The sequence below is a fragment of the Choristoneura fumiferana genome, chromosome 7 (genome assembly GCF_025370935.1).
Source record: "Choristoneura fumiferana chromosome 7, NRCan_CFum_1, whole genome shotgun sequence".
In the NCBI taxonomy this organism is placed as follows: domain Eukaryota; kingdom Metazoa; phylum Arthropoda; class Insecta; order Lepidoptera; family Tortricidae; genus Choristoneura; species Choristoneura fumiferana.
The window spans coordinates 16,096,423-16,115,877 of record NC_133478.1 but is presented as its reverse complement, the minus strand read 5'-3'; the positions used below and the strand labels follow the sequence as shown (position 1 = coordinate 16,115,877).

At 36.3% G+C, this 19,455-nt stretch overlaps 1 protein-coding gene across 2 annotated transcripts in view; it reads left to right on the top strand.

Moving 5' to 3' along the window:
• Positions 1-8,460: 8,460 nt before the first annotated feature.
• The window catches only part of LOC141429450 (uncharacterized), a 140,833-nt gene continuing 129,838 nt past the window's right edge, over positions 8,461-19,455 (top strand). Inside the window, exon 1 of one of the 2 annotated variants that reach the window (XM_074089755.1) lies at positions 8,461-8,579. The gene's annotated coding sequence lies outside the window, so the exon portion shown is untranslated. Of the gene's footprint in view, positions 8,611-19,455 lie in introns of both variants that reach the window. The other variant, XM_074089757.1, reaches the window with a different exon arrangement.

Here is a 19,455-nt window from a genome sequence, read left to right as displayed (position 1 = left end):
TCTTCGTTCCCACACGCACCAGTTAAGAGGGACAGTGACAAAAAACCTTGATCAATGTGACTGTCGTATGAGCAGCTGCGTCCTCAGGAATACATAGTTTGTGGGAACTGAACATAACGAATATAAATGTAACGCAATACATTTCTTTTGTAAACTGAATCGGTTATTTTACCAGAATTTACTAGTAGCTTTGTTTACATGAAACATTTTGGTAATTAATTGGAAATTTCAGAATTTACCTTTACCTTTACCTTAAAGTTTTAATCATCATCATCATCATCCCAGCCTATATACGTCCCACTGCTGGGCACAGGCTTCCTCTCAGAACAAGAGGGCTTGTGCCATAGTTACCACGCGGGCCCAGTGCGGATTGGGAACTTCACACGCACCATTGAATTGCTTCGCAGGTTTGTGCAGGTTTCCTCACGATGTTTTCCTTCACCGCAAAGCTCGTGGTAAATTTAATGTAATTCCGCACATGAATTTCGAAAAACTCAGAGGTGCAAGAGGTGAAAGTTTTAATGAAAATATCAAATAGATTAAAATTAATTAAAAAATTAAAAATAAGGAAATTAACATGAAACGCAACACAAGTTCCTTCATCTTAAAGATGTTGTAAACAATGATACCATGAGCTCCGGAGCGCGTCATTTCGACGTATCATTTCACATCCCGGGCATTCTACGGCGAAGTGATTAATCTTCGTTCCCACACGCACCAGTTAAGAGGGACAGTGACAAAAAACCTTGATCAATGTGACTGTCGTATGAGCAGCTGCGTCCTCAGGAATACATAGTTTGTGGGAACTGAACATAACGAATATAAATGTAACGAAATACATTGCTTTTGTAATCTGAATCGGTTATTTTACTAAAGGCTGCTTTGTTTCCATGAAACATTCTGTAATTAATTTGAAATTTCAGAATTACCTTTACCTTTTCAAAGTTTTAATGAAAATATCAAATAGATTAAAAAATTAAAAACTTAAAAAATCGAAAAATAAAATGAAAACAATAGATTAATTAAAAATAGTATCCCTCACAATGTTCCTTCACCATGAAGCTTGTTGTAAATTTCGTATGTGAGTTAGCACGTGAAGTTCGAAAAGCTCAAGAGATCTATGCGAGCTTTGAACCTAAGATCCTATGCTTGAGAGGCCACAGATCAAACCACTAGGCCAGCAGAGCCATATCCATTCTAATATTATAAATGCGAAAGTGTGTGAACGGAGCGACGGATCGACGTGATTTTTGGCATAGATATAGTTTATGGGCCAAAGGCTGCTTTTTGTCCCGGAAAAATGCACAGTTCCCGAGGGAACAGCGCGCGATAACCGAACTCCACGCGGGCGAAGTCACGGGCAAAAGCTAGTTATAATATAATGTTATATTTCGGGGATCTCGGAAACGGCTCCAACGATTTCGATGAAATTTGGCATATGTAGGGGTTTTCGGGGATGAAAAATCGATTAAGCTTGGACTTGTCTCTAGGAAAACGCTTGCTGTCGAGTTTTAGCCCGAACGAAACTAATTTTCATAATGATTACAAAGCAACGAGGAGGTGTCTATTTGTTTTTTTTTTGAGAGAAGTATATCGATTGTTCGCTATATAAAGCCCCGTAGCACATCAACATCATCAGAACCAAAGAAGAGGTATTAATTTACACAAAACACTTTTCAACTTAAAATTAAACTGTATCTGTTGTTCGTTTTTCAAAAAAAATGGTCAGACTAATAAAACTGTCAAAGTAAATAGCAGTTATAAATCACTTTCGTTTGAAGCTTTCTTAACCCGTGTACAGAGGGAAAAGCCTTTGCATTGGAAATAATAATATATTTAAAAAGTTTAAAATTATAACTTAATTTTTACATCGATAGTTCTATAATATAAAACAAAATAAAGGTTACTAAAACTACATACAAACTAAAATTATAAATAAAAAATTTGCCCAAAATCACTGCCAGATGGTAAGGTGCCCAGAAGGCTGGCAGCATTTCCACGCTGTATGGCAATGCTTAATCTTTGTGCTAAGAAAAAGCCAGCCCTCTGGTCACCCGAAGCCGTAATCAATTTGGACGACAATGATTTATAGATATTAAAAGCACTCAAACCCCAAGGACCCATGGTTTCTACCCCAAACGGCTCAAAAATGTAGGCACTACTGATGCCTACATATTTGCGCCGTTTGAGCCATTCCGCAGAGTCTGCAGCGGCACCGGCCCTGTTGGCTGTAGATAAAATTATAACTTAGGTAAACGTACGATTGCTAGTCACTGTCCTAATAATTGGCATCTTTAATCTTATGTCATTATCAATAAATTTATTGATAATGACATAAGATTAAAGATGCATATTTATATGACAGCAAGGTGTCGTCTATTGGACATTCGCGTGTCGAGCACTCGGACATTTACCTTAGTGGCTGTGTGTGTGAGCTTGCAGTGACTATGCGTATGTTTTTTGTGTTTAGTTTTAAATGGGTCCCACTGAATACCAGCGTTGCGGCTTACCGCAATAGTATGCTGAGTGAATAGAGCCCATTTATACTATTCGAGTTCTTTTCCTTCTCAGTGTATTTACCTTATGTATCGAATATGTGTATCTCTCTCTCTCTCTCTCTCTCTCTCTCTCTTTCTCTCTGGCAGACCTTACGAGTTTTTAGAAATTATTTACATTTTCGACACAACTCTCGTGACTCCGTTATTTTGTAAAGGACCCGGACCTAAAGTTTGGAAAATGTGGTTTCAGTTAAATATCCTGAGATTTTGATATGTTATAGATCTCAAAGTCCTGAACAAAAGTCCTGATTGCTGAGGACCTGGGTTCGATTCCCAGCGCTGGTCTTTTTTTCTGGTTTTTCTGTGCATCCATGTCTCAGTTTGTACATATTTTCGATATGGTTTCACGGGATACCCGTAAAAGTAACAAATTTGGAGTTGAAATAAAAAATACAAAAAAACTCCAAAAAACCAATCATAATCTGAACAAAAGTCTTCAAGGGTGCTACCTCTGTTCCTGAGTCCCTTTCAGAGCTTACAAGTAGTTTAGTTTTTTAGAGAATTTTGTTTAGGTTTGAAATCTATATCATATAAAAATCTCAGGATATTTCACTGAAACCACTTTTTTTATACCTTAGGTCCAGGGTCCTTTCCAAATACTTACTGAATCGTCAAAAAAATACCTATAATGATCGTACCGATTTTTAGGAAATATCGTAAGTAAGAAGAACGAAGACAATAAATGGGCATTTTCACAAAACCTTGTGCGCTTCTTTTTTTATTTTGGAAAAAATATGGTTTTTCCTGCTCAGAATCGACAGTGCGAGGTAAAAAGGAATGTTTAAACCGCACGGTGGATGACCGCCACCCATCAAGATGATGATGATTGAAGCTACTTTTATGCCGAGTAGTGCGATGATGGAATTTAGCAGCCGGGATCGGCCCGAAGAGTTCATCGGAGCACTCCCCGTTGTAGAACCTATAGAAAACGCAGAGAGCTAACATCTCTGAGGAGAACTAGAGGGTCAAGCTTCCCAGAGAATTGGATCACCGATAATACGAGCCGCCCTACGCTGTAGACGATCAAGTGGGAGGAGCTGATATTGAGGGGCACCAACACCAAAGATGTGAGTAATACTCCAAGTGAGGCCAAATTTGAGCCTTGTACAGTTGTAGACAATGGCTCGGTCAATCAAACCAGCCCACATCCACATGCTGGCCTCTTCATTTTCATGCAACTTTGCCCGGTCCTATGCTAGTGTCATCCACAGTTTACCAACCGCCTGCCAGATGACATCCAACCAACGGGCCGGAGGTCTGCCCACCGTTCTTCGACTCAGTCTTGGCCACCACTTGCTTTCGACCACCTGTTGTCAGTGCGTCTCGCCAAGTGACCCGCCCATCTCCACTTCAATTGTATTACTCTCTTGCCCACATCCACAACTCCAGTCCGTTTCCGAATTTTACAATTGTGGATGAGTTCAAGAAGTGTGATGCCCAGCATAGCTCGCTCGGTATGAAGTCATCATCCCAGCCTATATACGTCCCACTGATGGGCACAGGCCTCCTCTAAGAACAAGAAGGCTAGGGCTATAGTTCCCACGCGGGCCCAGTGCGGATTGGGAACTTCACACGCACCATTGAATTGCTTCGCAGGTTTGTGCAGGTTTCCTCACGATGTTATCCTTCACCGCAAAGCTCGTGGTAAAATTTCAAATGTAATTCCGCACATGAATTTGGAAAAACTCAGAGGTGCGAGCCGGGGTTTGAACCCACGACCCTCTGTTTGAGAGGCGATAGGTCAAACCACTAGGCCACCACTAGGCCACCACGGCTTTGTCGGTATGAAATATCGACATATAAATTACAAAAATCACTTGAATAGGCTGTCCTGTAACCCGTGCGCAACTTTAACGAATAAGACGAGACAAAAAGGGGCATTTTCGATGATCTATCAAAACAGCTAAAGTGTCTGTCAGAGACGCCATGGCTTGGCTAATAGCACTTGAACATCCCAGAGTTTAACCATTAAACGCGTGAATACTATGGTAAACTTTTAGGAATTGGCGCTTTAGGAATTCCTTCGCAACCTCCTTTTCCTCCTTTTCTTCTTTCGTTATTACAGTCACTAAGACCTAGTCTGTTTTGCAGTAGATAATCAATGCACGGTGAAGTTTATAATAACAAACAATAATTTTAGCTAACTTAATAACAGCGGATAGTGAAATTAAATACCGGAACATCAAACGGCTCATTTCCGTCAAGTCGCGTCCGGAATGCATACCGGAAATATTACCGTAAATTCTGAACGGAGATGAGCGAAATAATAAATACCAGTGATTTAGATTCTAAATTGTGGTTTGCTCTTGATCGACGAGGTTAACAGAAATATAAATTTCTATTTCTAATAGTATTATCACTTTTTTTTACTCGCGTACTACAATGTGCTGCTAACGATACCGCTATCGGTAATCCAATGGGGTGCATTGTGTGATCGCAACTTTAACATTTAATTGTCAAACGTTTCACTAAGTTCATTTTCGTACTGCAAATGGCGGGATTTAAAACAAAGAAAAACTTCAACCATTCTTTATTATTTACTTAATTATTGTTAAATCAACTTGTAACATTAATTAAAATATGTTAATAACATAAATAATTAATGATTGATGGATACTTACATAACGGACAAAAAATTAATTTTACAGTTGTTATAAAATTGTAATATTTCAACATTATTTAATTTAGGCCGTATTAGGAAAAGTTCCCGGGTCCATTCTTAGGTTGTAATTAGTGAAAAAAAAAACGTTTCTAAATAGCGGGATTTGTTTTGCTATTGCAAGGAGTTTTTGAAAGTTAAAAGAAATAAAAGAGTTAATCGCTATTTAAACGATCTTTTATCTGTGACAATGTGTGACTTTGGTGAATAAAGTGATGCAGAAATGATGGCAATGGAAGTGAGCAGTAATTTTCTACCTTAAAAATAGAAAAAAAAAATATTGTCAGTTATGTAAGTATTCATTATTTATTAACGCAACGCAACTACATATTATAACAAGCCATTGAGAAGCTCATGCGTATCTATTATGTCATTCGGCTTCGCCTCGTGTCATAAACTAGCACTCGTGTCTCAATGGCCCTTATTATGATATAGTTGTATAAAGAACTATATTAAATCAGGCGTTACTTTGCGAAGGTCCATATCAATGAACTAAAAGAATTTCTTTGCTCACCCGCGACCTTATAGCCAAGTTTATGCAAGATATTAATGCGTGTTCATGCAGTTCCTCTACCTCCACACTGTAAGAATATACACAAATCACATAAACCCATCTATCACCACCACCACACTATACTAACGCGTTTCGAACTCAACCAGAGCTCATCTTCAGAGCAACACAAACGTACACCATGCTACCAGGATGACAATGGAACGAAAGGCGTTTAGTTCAATTCAAAATGGTAGTAAGTATAATTATCAAACTTTCAAGTAAAACTATAACGGTTAAGTTTGCTTGAGAATTATTAGTAGTTTAAGGGGCTGTTTCACCATCCATTGATTAGTGTTAACTGACGGTTAACATTCGAACAAAACAAAAATAGACGGCATCACACCTAACCGCCAGTTAACACTAATCATGGATGGTGAAACAGCCCCTAAGAGTAAATAGCAGCCTAAGGTATAAAATATACCTAAACTTGGAAGATTCCGTATAAAATACGAAATCCTTAGAAAAATATTACTTATTTTTATCGTAATGGCTACGGAACCCTATTTTAGGCGTGTCCGACACGCTCTTGTTACTGTTAATCTTATTTTCTTAGTTATGGCTATGGCGCATTCCGATTCACACTTGGCCGTTTTTTTTGATAAAATCCAATACATTGCACACAATAGTCCGTGAAAATTGTCAATTGAATGAGTTCTCGAGTCCATTTTCAGTGCGAAATAAAAGCGTCTTCCACCGTTTCGTTAGCCGCGATTCTGTTTGAAAATAATTTTTAAGGGAAGTAAATTGAATAGGTGTGTGTGTGAAGTAGAAACTATGGAGTTTTTGGGAAATTTGTACGGGATAGAGTGTCATTTAGGGGCTGTTTCACCATCCATTGATTAGGTGTTAATCATGACGAGTATATAAATCCTGATGCCACCTCCGTCTATTGAAACAAACAAATTTTAATCAGATCATCATCACATTTAACCACTCAGTTAACACTAAACAATGGCTTGGCCAAACAGCCCCGGATTAAACTTCACAAACCATTGACAGGTTTGTGCAGCTCACGATGTTTTCCTCACCGCAAAGCTGGTAATTTCAAATGGTCCGCACATGAATTTCGAAAACTCATGGTGCGAGCCTTTACCCACGACCCTCTGCTTGAGAAGCGATAGGTCTCAGAATGCCACCACGGCTTTTTACGAACTCAAACTCGATTACGTCGAGTGAATTATTACGAGTACTATTTTAAAATTTTCTACTTTAAATTTCTTACTACAGTATTTTTTTATGTAATACTCGCGCTACATCTTTAATCAAAACCAAATGTAAAATTTTGAGTTGAACACAAGTGAAACTCTAAAATTAATTTAAATCTCATTTTGTAGCAACGTATGTAATTTATGATCCCGTTAAAGTCCTTCAAATCACCATACATATACATATATGTATTGTGATCGTGTGACCGGTCAATTCAACCGAATCAAAGTCACGTATACATTGACCTCAAAAGGGGTTGCCTAAAATCTCGAATATAGGGATTTTATTGAATTTAAATTAAATTCGTCCAATTTGTCTGGGTTCTTTCCAATGAAGCCAACTTTTTTTAAGCTCCATGAAAATAAAGTTACAAGGTATTCAAACCGAAACTTGTACAGTTTCCATCAGATATATCGCATATGATTAAAATATCGATACATTAACTTTAATACCTTAATAATAGACTGAACGTGCGTTATATTTTTAAGCAAAAACTTTATCAAAAATAAGTGAACTCGACTCTATTGTAAAAGCGTGTTTAGATATTTATGATTGAATTCTTGTTCTGAACTACTTATAAGAACTTGAATGTATTGCTTAAAACAATAAATGATACACTTTATTGCCCATAAAATATAACACGATAATTTTTTTTGCCAAAAATAACAACTGGCTAGCGGTAGTCGGTTCTAGTTTAGTAGTTTTTGTAAATTCAGAGTTTTTGAAAAACCTTTCCCAGACTATTGGGTAGACCAGGAAAAGATCGTCTCCACCTTACTTTTATGGGAGGTACCCTATTTTTTATTTATTTAAAACTACGCCATATTATATTACTCGTAAGTATATGTATTTTATCTAAGTTTGATTATGAAACTAAAAGTGTTTTTTTTGCTACTGTGGTTATACAATTCTAATTATAATTTACTACTGTACAATAATAAAAATTAATCATAACTTTTAATTCTTTGTTTGGAGAAATCGCTGCGTACCTATGTAGTCTCATTATCATCATTTCATAATAAGACGTTTGGCATCCAGGTTTTCCAAGCGATTAGCCTCAGCCATATTAGGGCACATAATAAAACAGGCCTAAAAGCCTTTGCAGGGCACGACATGGAGGATATTATCATCATCATCATTTGAGGTGTCATAATTTTATTAGCAACCGAACTGTATTTTTGTTACTGATCTTTTTTAAAATAATTATTTTATTTTTTTAAAAAGCAAAACAGAATAATTACCAACAATAAATAAATCTTCATGGGATCCACCAAAAAAATGCAATAACTTTTTAGCACGTCCTCCCAAAGCATTCAAAACGAGGTCGAAACAAAGTATAGCCTAAGCTGCGTCCCTTCCAGTTAATTTAAACGTAACATTAAATTCACTTTGTTTTCGCGCAGCCTACGCACCCCGCGTAGCACCTCTACGGCGTAGCGGAGCTACGGGCTACGGGCGTCATTTTGGTACAGTTATGAGTCGGAGCCTGCGCGCATAGCAGTGCCCCGTAAGTCGTCTTGCGAGTCAGACGTGTCGTGTGAGTCGTGACGTGAAAGGATTACCAAGCGCTTTGCGCGGCAAATGTGATTTTAAAGAAAAAACGGTGAGTTCAGTGACCTTTGGCACTAAGCAAAGTAAGCAATTTTTTTATTTTATTCTTTTCGAATGGTGTTTTTGTGCGTCAAGTCCACATTGTAAGAGGCTTTTGAGGATTTTCTCTCAAGTTTCCCGGCAGCTTTTTGTGTTTTGTTCCCTACAAAGTAATGTGAGAGCTTATTTTCGGGCGTCTTTTTCTTAGTGCCGGCTAGGGAATTGCGATGTAAAAGCTATTATAATATTTATAAGACATTTTTGTATTGTGTTTAAACGGTGCGTTTAATAACGCTATGTTTATGATGAAATTTCTACACAAGATGGGACGAAGCTCCAAAATAAAGATAGACTTTAAGAGTGTTTTGAACTTTTTAAACACACAATATTTCTTCGATTTCACCAGAACATAGTTACTTGTTATTTTAACAAGCGGAGTAACATTGTTTTGAATCCCACTAATATTACAAATGTGAAAGTTTGTAAGACTGTTTGTTTGTAACCTTAATTATTACGTCTAAACCGCTAAACCAATTTAGATGGAATTCGATAAACAGATAGTTCAAGTCCCAGGGAAGGATATAGGGTAGTTTCTATCCTGAAAAATTGTAAATTTCCTACGGATTATAGCTTAATGAATTCTACGCGGACGGAGTCGCGGGCAACAGCTAGTTGTAAATATATTTTGATCTAAACTTGCTGATTATTTAAATTATTAATGACAGATAATCATTAATTTATGATATAATTGACTACCTACTTAATAAATTAATAATACCAATAGATACAAGGTTCAATATTTAGCTAGTTACTAACCTTTAGCCACGGTTCTTCTCGCGCTATTTATTATATCTGACATTTGAATTCAAATTCCTTCATTTCAACAAAATTTCTAACGAAATTCCCAAAAACTATATCGCAGTCTTCATTTATGTTGCATAACAAACACCCGTGGCAAATTTTAACATTGTAAGCCTAGTGATTAAGATTTCTGGATTTTAACCCTATCCCATTGGACTGTCGGGATGCAAAATAAGTATCTGTTATTTTAGAGTCTTAGGTATCTGCATAACAAATTTTATCCAAAACCGTTAAGTCATTTTCATATGAAGTAATAACAAGCACACACTCTTGCACAAACACACACACACACACGCACACACACAAACACAAATAAACTTTTGTAGTTTTATATTAGGAAGGTATCGTTTTAGCTATAGCCGTTTAAAGATCCAACCTTGTCAAAGCATAGTACAGTTATTATAAAAAGTGTTGTCTTAATTTAGGATCGAAGTATATACGTAAAGCAATCGTCATATGTACTTGAATCTTGTGTCTGTTATATACCAATACAACAGTAACATGACTTACTAACTTACAGACAATACAAGCATTTAGCGGGGGTATACATTGCTCGAAAACCTCACGCAATAGAGACCTACCATGACCTATGGCTACTCAAACAGAGGGTTTTGGGTTAAAATCCGGATTCTCATCTCTGGGATTTTCGGTATTTATGAGCAAAATGTACCACGAGTTTTTCTGCGAAGGGACATCGTGAGAATAACGGAAATATAAGTTTTCACGTGAAATTCGCACTTGAACATCGTGGGAACTACATCCTAAGCCTTCTTAAGCCCGGTTCATATTATTCCAGTAAAATCATGCCAGTAGCAATAAATTGCGGGGTCACAATGCAAACGAGTTACACAAGATCGATCGAACACCGCAGTGTCATGCTACTGGAACGGTATTACTGGAATAATGTGAACCTGGTATTATTCTGAAAAGAAGCCTGTACCCTAGCAGTAGGACGTGTGTAGGTTGGAGCTGATGAATGTAAAGCTGATGAATATAAAGCACTAATCCAGGTTACCGTCGGTAGGCTTTTTATCTAACGCAGGAAATCGCAAAAATCTCTTGAATCTTGAATCAATAGTTTTGAACTGATTTAGCCGTTACATTGCAGAGGTCTTAATACGAGTATGAAGAACAATATCTCTACCTTGTTTCAATTTAGGCTATAACCAAGCACTTATGAATGTCAAAAAAAAATCTACCACCTGTTCGAGAAAACCTCTTTTGAGAAGAATCCGGCAAGAAACTCAACGAGGTATATTTTTTTAAACAGATTTACAATATTATTAAATGATAATATGTATACATCACAAGTATTTAACACAACTTTATTTTTAACACAGTAGGTTCGCTATTTGAAGTGAAATTGATCGCTAATGCGGATCGGAATTATTTCCAAATATCCCTGTCCATGATATAATCATTAACTTTTTTACACGCCTTAGATAATAATGTCTTCTTGACAATAGATCTGAATTTTGTATCTGTTTCATTTATAATATTTTTTGGAATTTTATTATAAAAACGTATGCAATTTACCAGAAACGACTTTTTGGTTTTAGCCAGTCTGTAAGATGGAACTTTAAGCTTCCCTGTGTTTCTAGTAGCTTTTGGCTTATCGACGTTAGTGGGAAAATAACATATGTTATTTCTTACATACATGATAATTTCAAAAACATAAAGCAACGGCAGGGTTAGAATACCTGTTTACTTAAAAAAAGATCTCAAAGATTCACGCGTCTTCAAATTATTTATTATTATTTCTTTTCTAATCATACACCACAGCTACCTCTATTCACACAAACCGCTGACGCGTTTCAAATTCTGAAGATTTGAGTTCAAGTGCTTGATGGTTGCCTTTTAAAGGTGTGTTATAATTCAATAAAAAATCGGCTAGTGCTTTGTACGACGAGTTCGTCGAACGACGACGATCCTGTCAATGTTTTTCGGCGCTTTCTGATTGTGGTTAAAAAAAATCAGTAAATAGGCCACAATAGGCACTTTTACACGTCAATTTTTAAACTACCGTTCGGAAAGAACATCATTGCCAAGAAGAATGCGCCGTAAGAAACTTGGCAGAAAGTCATTTTTTCAAAATGAAATTTTATTTTTATTGATCGATGTTCAAAGTTTGCATGCATCGAAGGCCAAAACTTTGAGTCAAAAATTCCGATACTTTAGTTACAGGGTCGTTCAGTTCTAAACTAATGCAATAACTTTTTTGATATTACTGAAAATTTTTGAAAATACCCTGTACAGATGATTATTGAGCAGAGAAACAAGAAAAAAATATTATAATTCATTAAGCCCTCGTCCTACTTCCTTCTCTCGGTTTTCATTTGACCAAAATTTGATCTTTGAAAGGGACTATACAAATAGAGTGTCAGTCGATTATAAAGTCTATAAGGTCATATAGAAATAGCTTAGGCTGTATACATATTGGTTTAGGTCTATTAGCTCAGGCATGTTTAGTTTCTAGAGCCTTAGCGCTGTAAATAATTTTAATTCGAATACTTAAGCCTTTAGGTAACCTTTACTTTTTACCGTGGTAAGTTATGAAGTTGAGGTTTCAAAAGGGTGGTATGATAATGGTACTGAATACTAGTATCCGATTGAATAGAAATTTTGGCATGCTTACGTAAGTTCGGTGATAATACTGGGAGGGCTACTACGAAATTTGAAAATCAAAGTTCGTATCGTATTGTCCCTCTCACTCTCATTTTAAATAATATTTGCGTCAGCGGGACGGCAAGATACGAAGTTCGAATTTTGCACTTCGTAGTTTAAGGCCTGGTATCTGGTAGCGAAATTCTGCTGGACAGAGTACGGTCAAGTTCGTCTCGTATTTAATGACATTGATTTGAAACTTGGTACAATTATTGTCAACTAAAAGTAGGCAGAAAAAGCTTATATTAAAATCAAAATGAGAAAAAACTAATTTATGTTTGATTTAAAGTTATTTTCATGTGGTATATTCCTTAACTATCTGTATTATTTTAGCAAATAATTTGAGCACGCATACAATACGAAACAATACAATAATTTATTATTGAACCCTAGATTATGTACAATCCAGGGCAATAGTACTGGGCTGTTTCACCACCCATTGATTAATTTTATTTGACTGATAAATGCGATACCGTCTCCGTCTATTCGAACAAAACACAGAGACGCCATCACTTTTATCCGTCAAATAACTACTAAGGCAATGGACGGTGAAACAAGGGTGAAATCCATATAAGTATGGGCAAATATCATAAGAATGGACGCTCGTTTAGGTTTTTTATTTAACTCATGGGGTATTTAAGATACACTCTCCGATATGTATCGTAACGTAGCAAAAACGATGTGTTAGATGATGACTTATTATTAAAGATGAAGGCTTATTTATAAAATATTCAAAATTAAATGCAAAATGCTTTAAGTCTATTAAGCAATCAACATGGAACGCCGCGAAACTGGGTAAAAATGGAATGAAAAAAAATTGTCCCTACATAATCGCTTATTCCCTGAAGCTCTATATTTCTGATTTTCGCTTTGACTTTTGATTTCAGCTTTACAAATATTTGTATTCAATACGGTTTTGCGAATTATAAGCACGAATTACTTAAACTCGTGTATATTTTATGTGTGTATGTTTTTTTAATGATTTGGTCCGTGTTGTGTTACCAGCAAATCAGGCTGCAAAAGAAAGAAAGGTTTTTTTTTATTTGTAATAATTTATTTGCATGCATTAGGAATCGAAATATCAACCGGTAAGTTTTTTTCTTCTACACCGCTATACTCTTGATAGAGAGGTTATGGTGGTCGGTTGAGTATCAGTACGTAATGACCAATTGTGACAATTTTCTTGGGAAAAATCATGAACAATTCCATGAACGTTGTAAGTATGTTTGTCAATTTTTTAAAAGAGGATTTCGGAAAAAAAAACAAAAATTAACATATTTAGATAAAACTTCTGAAAACAGATTCCTAAACCGAAAGTGGTCTTCAAAAACCTACAATGTTTTATGAAAGACGATACTTTATTTAATTTAATTTAAACAAAAAAAAATCCTACCTACTTTATGTGTAGAGTATATTTATATATTTTTCATTTTAGGAGTTTTTTAGCGTTCCTAATATTAATATTTATGTATTCATGCAAGATAACAGCTTTCTAGCAATAGGCGCAAGGGCGAAACTATAAGGGTTCCTTCTCTTATAATAGAATTCATAAGACTGGATGAAAAAAATATATCACCAAAACATTTTAGATATTATTTTGTTTTTTAACCCCGTCGCAAAAAAGGGGTGTTATAAATAAGTTTGACCGTTATATGTGTCTGTGTGTGTGTCTGTCTGTGGCACCGTACATCTTAAGCGGATGGACCAATTTGGATGTGTTTTTTTTTTATTCGACAGCAGGGTTTCTAGCGATGGTTTTTAAACAAGTTTCATCGAAATCGGTTTAGCTGTTTTTGAGATATTGAACTTTGAAGTGAAGAAGACGGCGGGTTTTTAATTTTATTTCTTCTCTTACTCTTTTCTAAGCAATAAGGGGGTGAATTACTAGTCCGGTGATAAATTCACGCGAAGCAGGCGTTTAAATGTCTATTTATTTCCGGATCGACCTCGCATCGAGCGTTCATTAAGAGAGATATGATCAGATGACCGCAATTTAGCGTTTTCTTGGAACTGAACTTTGGTTTTTAATCTTTTTAAAGGAAATGTAATTTATTTGTTAACTCTTGACATAGTTAGATGATTTGTCTGCCACGTTATAGAAAAAAAAAAACAGGGTTTTTTTTCTCTAAAATATCATCAAAATGCTACCGAAAAGCTTGTTCTTTTTGTACTTTTTCTTAGGCGCTTTTTAACCAACTTCAAAAAAGGAGGAGGTTCTATGTTCCAATTTTTGTATTTTTTTTTATGTATGTTCACCGACAACTAAGCACCTAATAAGACCGATGACTAAGCACGACCCAGCAGGATGGATTGAAACTCATAGTATGTAGGTGAGGTAGACGACTATTGTTCCATTCCTGCTGGGTCGTGCTGAGGCACCGACTTCGAGCTAGTAGGTACCTACCTAGAAAAATATTTTCAAGGGTTTTGTAGTCGGTTTTACTTTTTTGTTAAAAAATTTCTTTACCTTTACTATGTTGAAACACAAGGTCTTCGCCATAGTGTAATCTTGCTTCAAAATCACGCATATATTTGCCTATAAATACAAACAGCTAACCAACAAAAAGTTGTAAAACCCCGAACTTTGTCAATTCAAAGTTCAATATCTCAAAAACGGCTGAACCGATTTTGATTAAACATGTCTAAGAACCATCGCTAGAAAACCTGATTTCAAATAAAACCGCATTTCGCCAGTCCACCTAAGAGCTACGGTGCCACAGACAGACATACAGACATATAATATAGCGGTTAAACTCCATCCCTACTGTTTTCGTCGTGGTTCGGGGGGGGGGGGATGGTTTTGAAAAACTCACAACGTATGTAGACGAAACAATACGTAAGGTTTTTAAAAATACTTTGCCTTAGTCGGGTAAAAGAGTTTAAGTTCAAAATATCAACTTCTGCACGATTTGGCCAGTTAACATCATAAAATCTACATATCTGAAAACTATCATCGGTAAACCACTAAGTAAACTGTGTTCCAATTTTACTCTTCTGACTGTGGGCTGACGAAATCGTGAGTGTTGCGGGAAACCGGTGCATGCAAGAAGCGAGCTGTCGTTCCTTGTGGAGTTCCAAGGGGGAGGTGTTTTCGCAGATGATAATGATGAATTGATAACTATTTTATAAAAATTTTGGCGCTTCAGAAAAATCAAAAGTTAGCTAAGCAAACATGGCAGAATTTAAAAATATCTCACATCAGAATGTTTAGGAACTGGCTTCGATTTTGAGCTATTTCAATTAAAAAAAAAAAACATTTTTTTTCACTTTATATCTACTTTAATGTTCTACGTGAAAACGATAAAAATGAATACTCATCAATTTCCGCGGTCGACAAGGAATTATTTTCACTAACATAATAAATAAGACATCTTCATTGTTTTATTAAAACAAAACCATTCAAACGCACACACGTAACGCTCACACATACCTGCATAATTCACTAATCTACCCTATAAAGTTCTCTGTTTCCCCTAAAAACACTAATTGACTTCGTGGCGCGGTAAACGGGCAAAAAGTCGGCCTAAGTGATGACCATTCGGTCATTCGTTTGCGTACCCGGGCATTGTTCTCTGGGCGGTCATTTGTTCCAACTATTCGGCATTCAAGCCATTCAGCGTGTAACAGTTGCTAAAATTCCAACGTAGAATGTGCATGTCTCATGATCTTTGGGATAAAATTTTTTTTTTTTTTTTGAGAACACTTTTGAGAATTAAAATTTTAATACAAGCTGAGCATGTTGATGACTGTTCTTTTTAACCCCCGACGCAAAAAGAGGGGTGTTATTAAGTTTGACCGCTTTGAGTGTGTGTTTGTCCGTCTGTCTGTGGCACCGTGGCTCTTAAACGGGTGGACCTATTTGAATGAGGTTTTTTTATTTGAAAGCAGGTTTTCTAGCGATGATTCTTAGATATGTTTTATCAAAATCGGTTCAGCCGTTTTTGAGATATTGAACTTTGAAGTAACAAAGTCGGGGGTTTTCCAACTTTCTTGTTGAGTCTACTTGCATTTTATCAAAAAAAAAAAATTACAAATCAATCTGATTACTAAAGTGAGCGAATTTCAAATTGTAAAATTTGACCTTATAATATTCAGAAGTGGCCAAAAAAATTATCAAAATATAATAGCCTCGGTTTGACACTGATTTATAACCTGTTGCGTTTAAGACCTTGGGGTCCATGGGGCCCTAGCGCACATTAATGTTTGCAAATGGTGGTTGACACAACTTCGACTTAGACCTAAGGGCTGGTAAGTATCTCTCTTAAAGCATTAGTATAGCTATCCTAGGAGGATTTAATTTTTATTTTAGTTCAGTAATTTAATTTGTCCAGCGGTGGTGTTGCACGCAGCACGGATTGCTGAGGACCTGGGTTCGATTCCCAGCGCTGGTCTCTTTTTCTGGTTTTTCTGTGCATCCATGTCTCAGTTTGTATTTTCGTTATTCTTTGTTATATATTTGACTTCAGTGCCTATACATGCAAATAGACAATGGAAGTTAAATAAAAGCTTATAAAAAGTGTTGATGCTGGTTTAAAAACGTTGGCTTTTTATTACAGATAGTTTCTGTTATACAAAAGAAAATGACCGGCAGACTTGTCTTCATTGTCTTTAAGTTGCTAAAGACTCAACGCAAAAAAGTGGCACGATTCTACGTGGATTTCAATTTCAAAAAGCTATTTACTCTCACACTTTGTCTTCGAAGAATTGTGGCCATATTGCCGAAACAAAAACGTAAATTTAGGGGCTGTTTCACCATCCATTGATTAGCCTTAACCGGCGGTTAAATGTGATGCCGTCTCCGTCTATTCGAACAAAACAAATAGAGACGGCATCACATCTAACCGCCAGTTAACACTAATCAATGGATGGTTAAACAGCCCCTTAATGTATATAAAATAACATCCCACTTATATTACAAATGGGAAAGTTTGTAAGCCTGTTTGTTTGTTTGTTACCTTTTCACGTCTAAACCGCTAAACTGAGCTGCAATTCGATATACAGATAGTTTGAGTGCCGGGGAAATAAATAGGATAGTTTTTATCCCGGAAACTGGCATAATGTATTAAACTAGATCATCGTCTATATTTATGAGTGCTTAATTTCAACAACTGTAGCGGTTAAAGCGACGTTGAACACCAAACATCCAAATATTCAAACTTTAAGAAAAGAAAAAGTAGCATTCGATATAAAGGTCACAGCTCAATAGAGTTACCCAGCACCCGACCAGCACCGCCTCGACTTTCGGCGTCCACTCGTGGACCACCTGTCGACAACGAGTGGACCTCGCGTTGCCCACGAATTTCCTAGTAGTAACTATGGCGGCGAGCAGCGGGCTGTCACCGAGTGGTACACTCGCCGTCCGCGCGTGGCAACCTCGCGAGTGAGGCGATCCGGTGACGCTACGGAGTTGATATAAGTAGTGAGCGCATACCCGATACAAATCCATATGAAGAATACTAAGAGGCGAGGCGGTGCTGGTCAGGTGCCGGGTGGCTGTAATGAGCTGTGACCTTTATCCTACTTTTTCTTTTGTTAAAGTGTATCAGAAAGACGATACTGTGCAATAAAGTTTACTACAGTAGTTTGCTACACTCCTCTATTTTTCTGCCCACTGTGCCACCACTTACGGACTCCACGTCGCCTCAGCACGTTTAAACATTATGAACCAACTCATAACTACGGTGACCACACGTCCAGTTTGAAACTGCCATTACGTCAGCTATTACTAGATTTTAACGCGTAACGGCCTTTAATCCTGTCTCGTACTCCATGAGCTACGACTGCAGATTTCCCAGGGGTCCTGCTTTACTGTTCTGCTGTGTGGTCACCATCTGAGATTGCTCACTGGGGTCTGTGCAGACAGTTTCATGGACTAAGTTGAAGTTGAGTAAAATTTATCTCAACTTGTTTTTAGGGTTCCGTAGCCAAATGGCAAAAAACGGAACCCTTATGGATTCGTCATGTCTGTCTGTCTGTCTGTCCATCCGTATGTCGCAGCTACTTTTTTCCGAAACTATAAGAACTATACTGTTGAAACTTGGTAAGTAGTAGTAGTAAGTATTCGGTGAATCGCATTAAGATTTTCACACAAAAATAGAAAGTATTTAGTATAATTAAGAAACTTTAATTCGACTGCCAGATCTAATGGTTCACACGAGCAAAATAAGCACCAAAATATCATCAACATAAAAATAGAGTAAAAGCATGACTTAAATATACCCCAATAAAAATATACTGGGAATTGTTTATTCTCAATCAATTAATCATTTATTTGCGATAAAAACATACTCAAATGCATGCAAATACAGTTTTAGATGAGACACATAACATTATTTAATTTTTATATTACGAATGAAATTAGAAAATAAATTCTAAATACAATGTCAAAGATAGAAAAACATTAATAAATTCAATTCAATTACATTAAAATAATAATAAATTCAAATTAAATAAAAATTAAATAAAGGGAAGAAGGAATTAATAAAATTGAATTAGAGATGCATTTTCGTGTTGAAAAGTAATCTAGAATAAATGAATAAAATGAGCATTTGAATGAAAATTAAATACGGAAATGTCAAACGGAATAATTGATAAACAAATAAATTTGTATGTGCTGTAGATACTTTAGTCTAACGCATTAGCATAGTATTCTAAATGTGTAATATAGCAATAACGTCTTTCTAAGTACAAGAAACTTGGTTATCTATATTAAGCTAGCGCTGAAGTTATCTAATACATCTAAACTACCTTTGGCTGCTTCACCTTAGGGAGTTACTGGAAACAGTTGTGAATCGACTACGCAAATGTAGTAATCTTGAAATTCGATTAAATCCGAGGTTGCTTAAGTAACAGGATAAGCTTTGTGAATCATTCGATTTAATTGGCAGAATGTGGATTATATCGATACCTTGGGGCTCAAAGGGCGTAAAGCACAAAACACAACTTTTCAGAAGAAGCAAAAAACTGGAAAAATAAATTAAAAATTAGAGTTTTGTTGTTTCTAACGTAACAAGTCTTCTATTGACGAAGAACTTAGAATTTCTTGTATTTTTTGTTAATATACTGCTGGATGCAAACTGTATGGTTACAGAGATACGTGCGCTTAAGCCCTGTTTTCAACAGAAACACAAGGATTGAATCAGATATACTTTAAGATCTAGTAAACTTGGCTTATTTTGGTTCACAAGGGTGTAAAGGTAACATCATCACAAATTTAGCTTTTAATGGGTCGTATAGGAAAGTTCAACTACTTTTTATGGTACCTAAAAATAAGCCGATTCAGAGAGTAAAAAAATCGTACTATTCCATACTTTGGTTATATTAGGCTGCGGTATAAGGAAATCAAAATAAACAGGTGAATATTT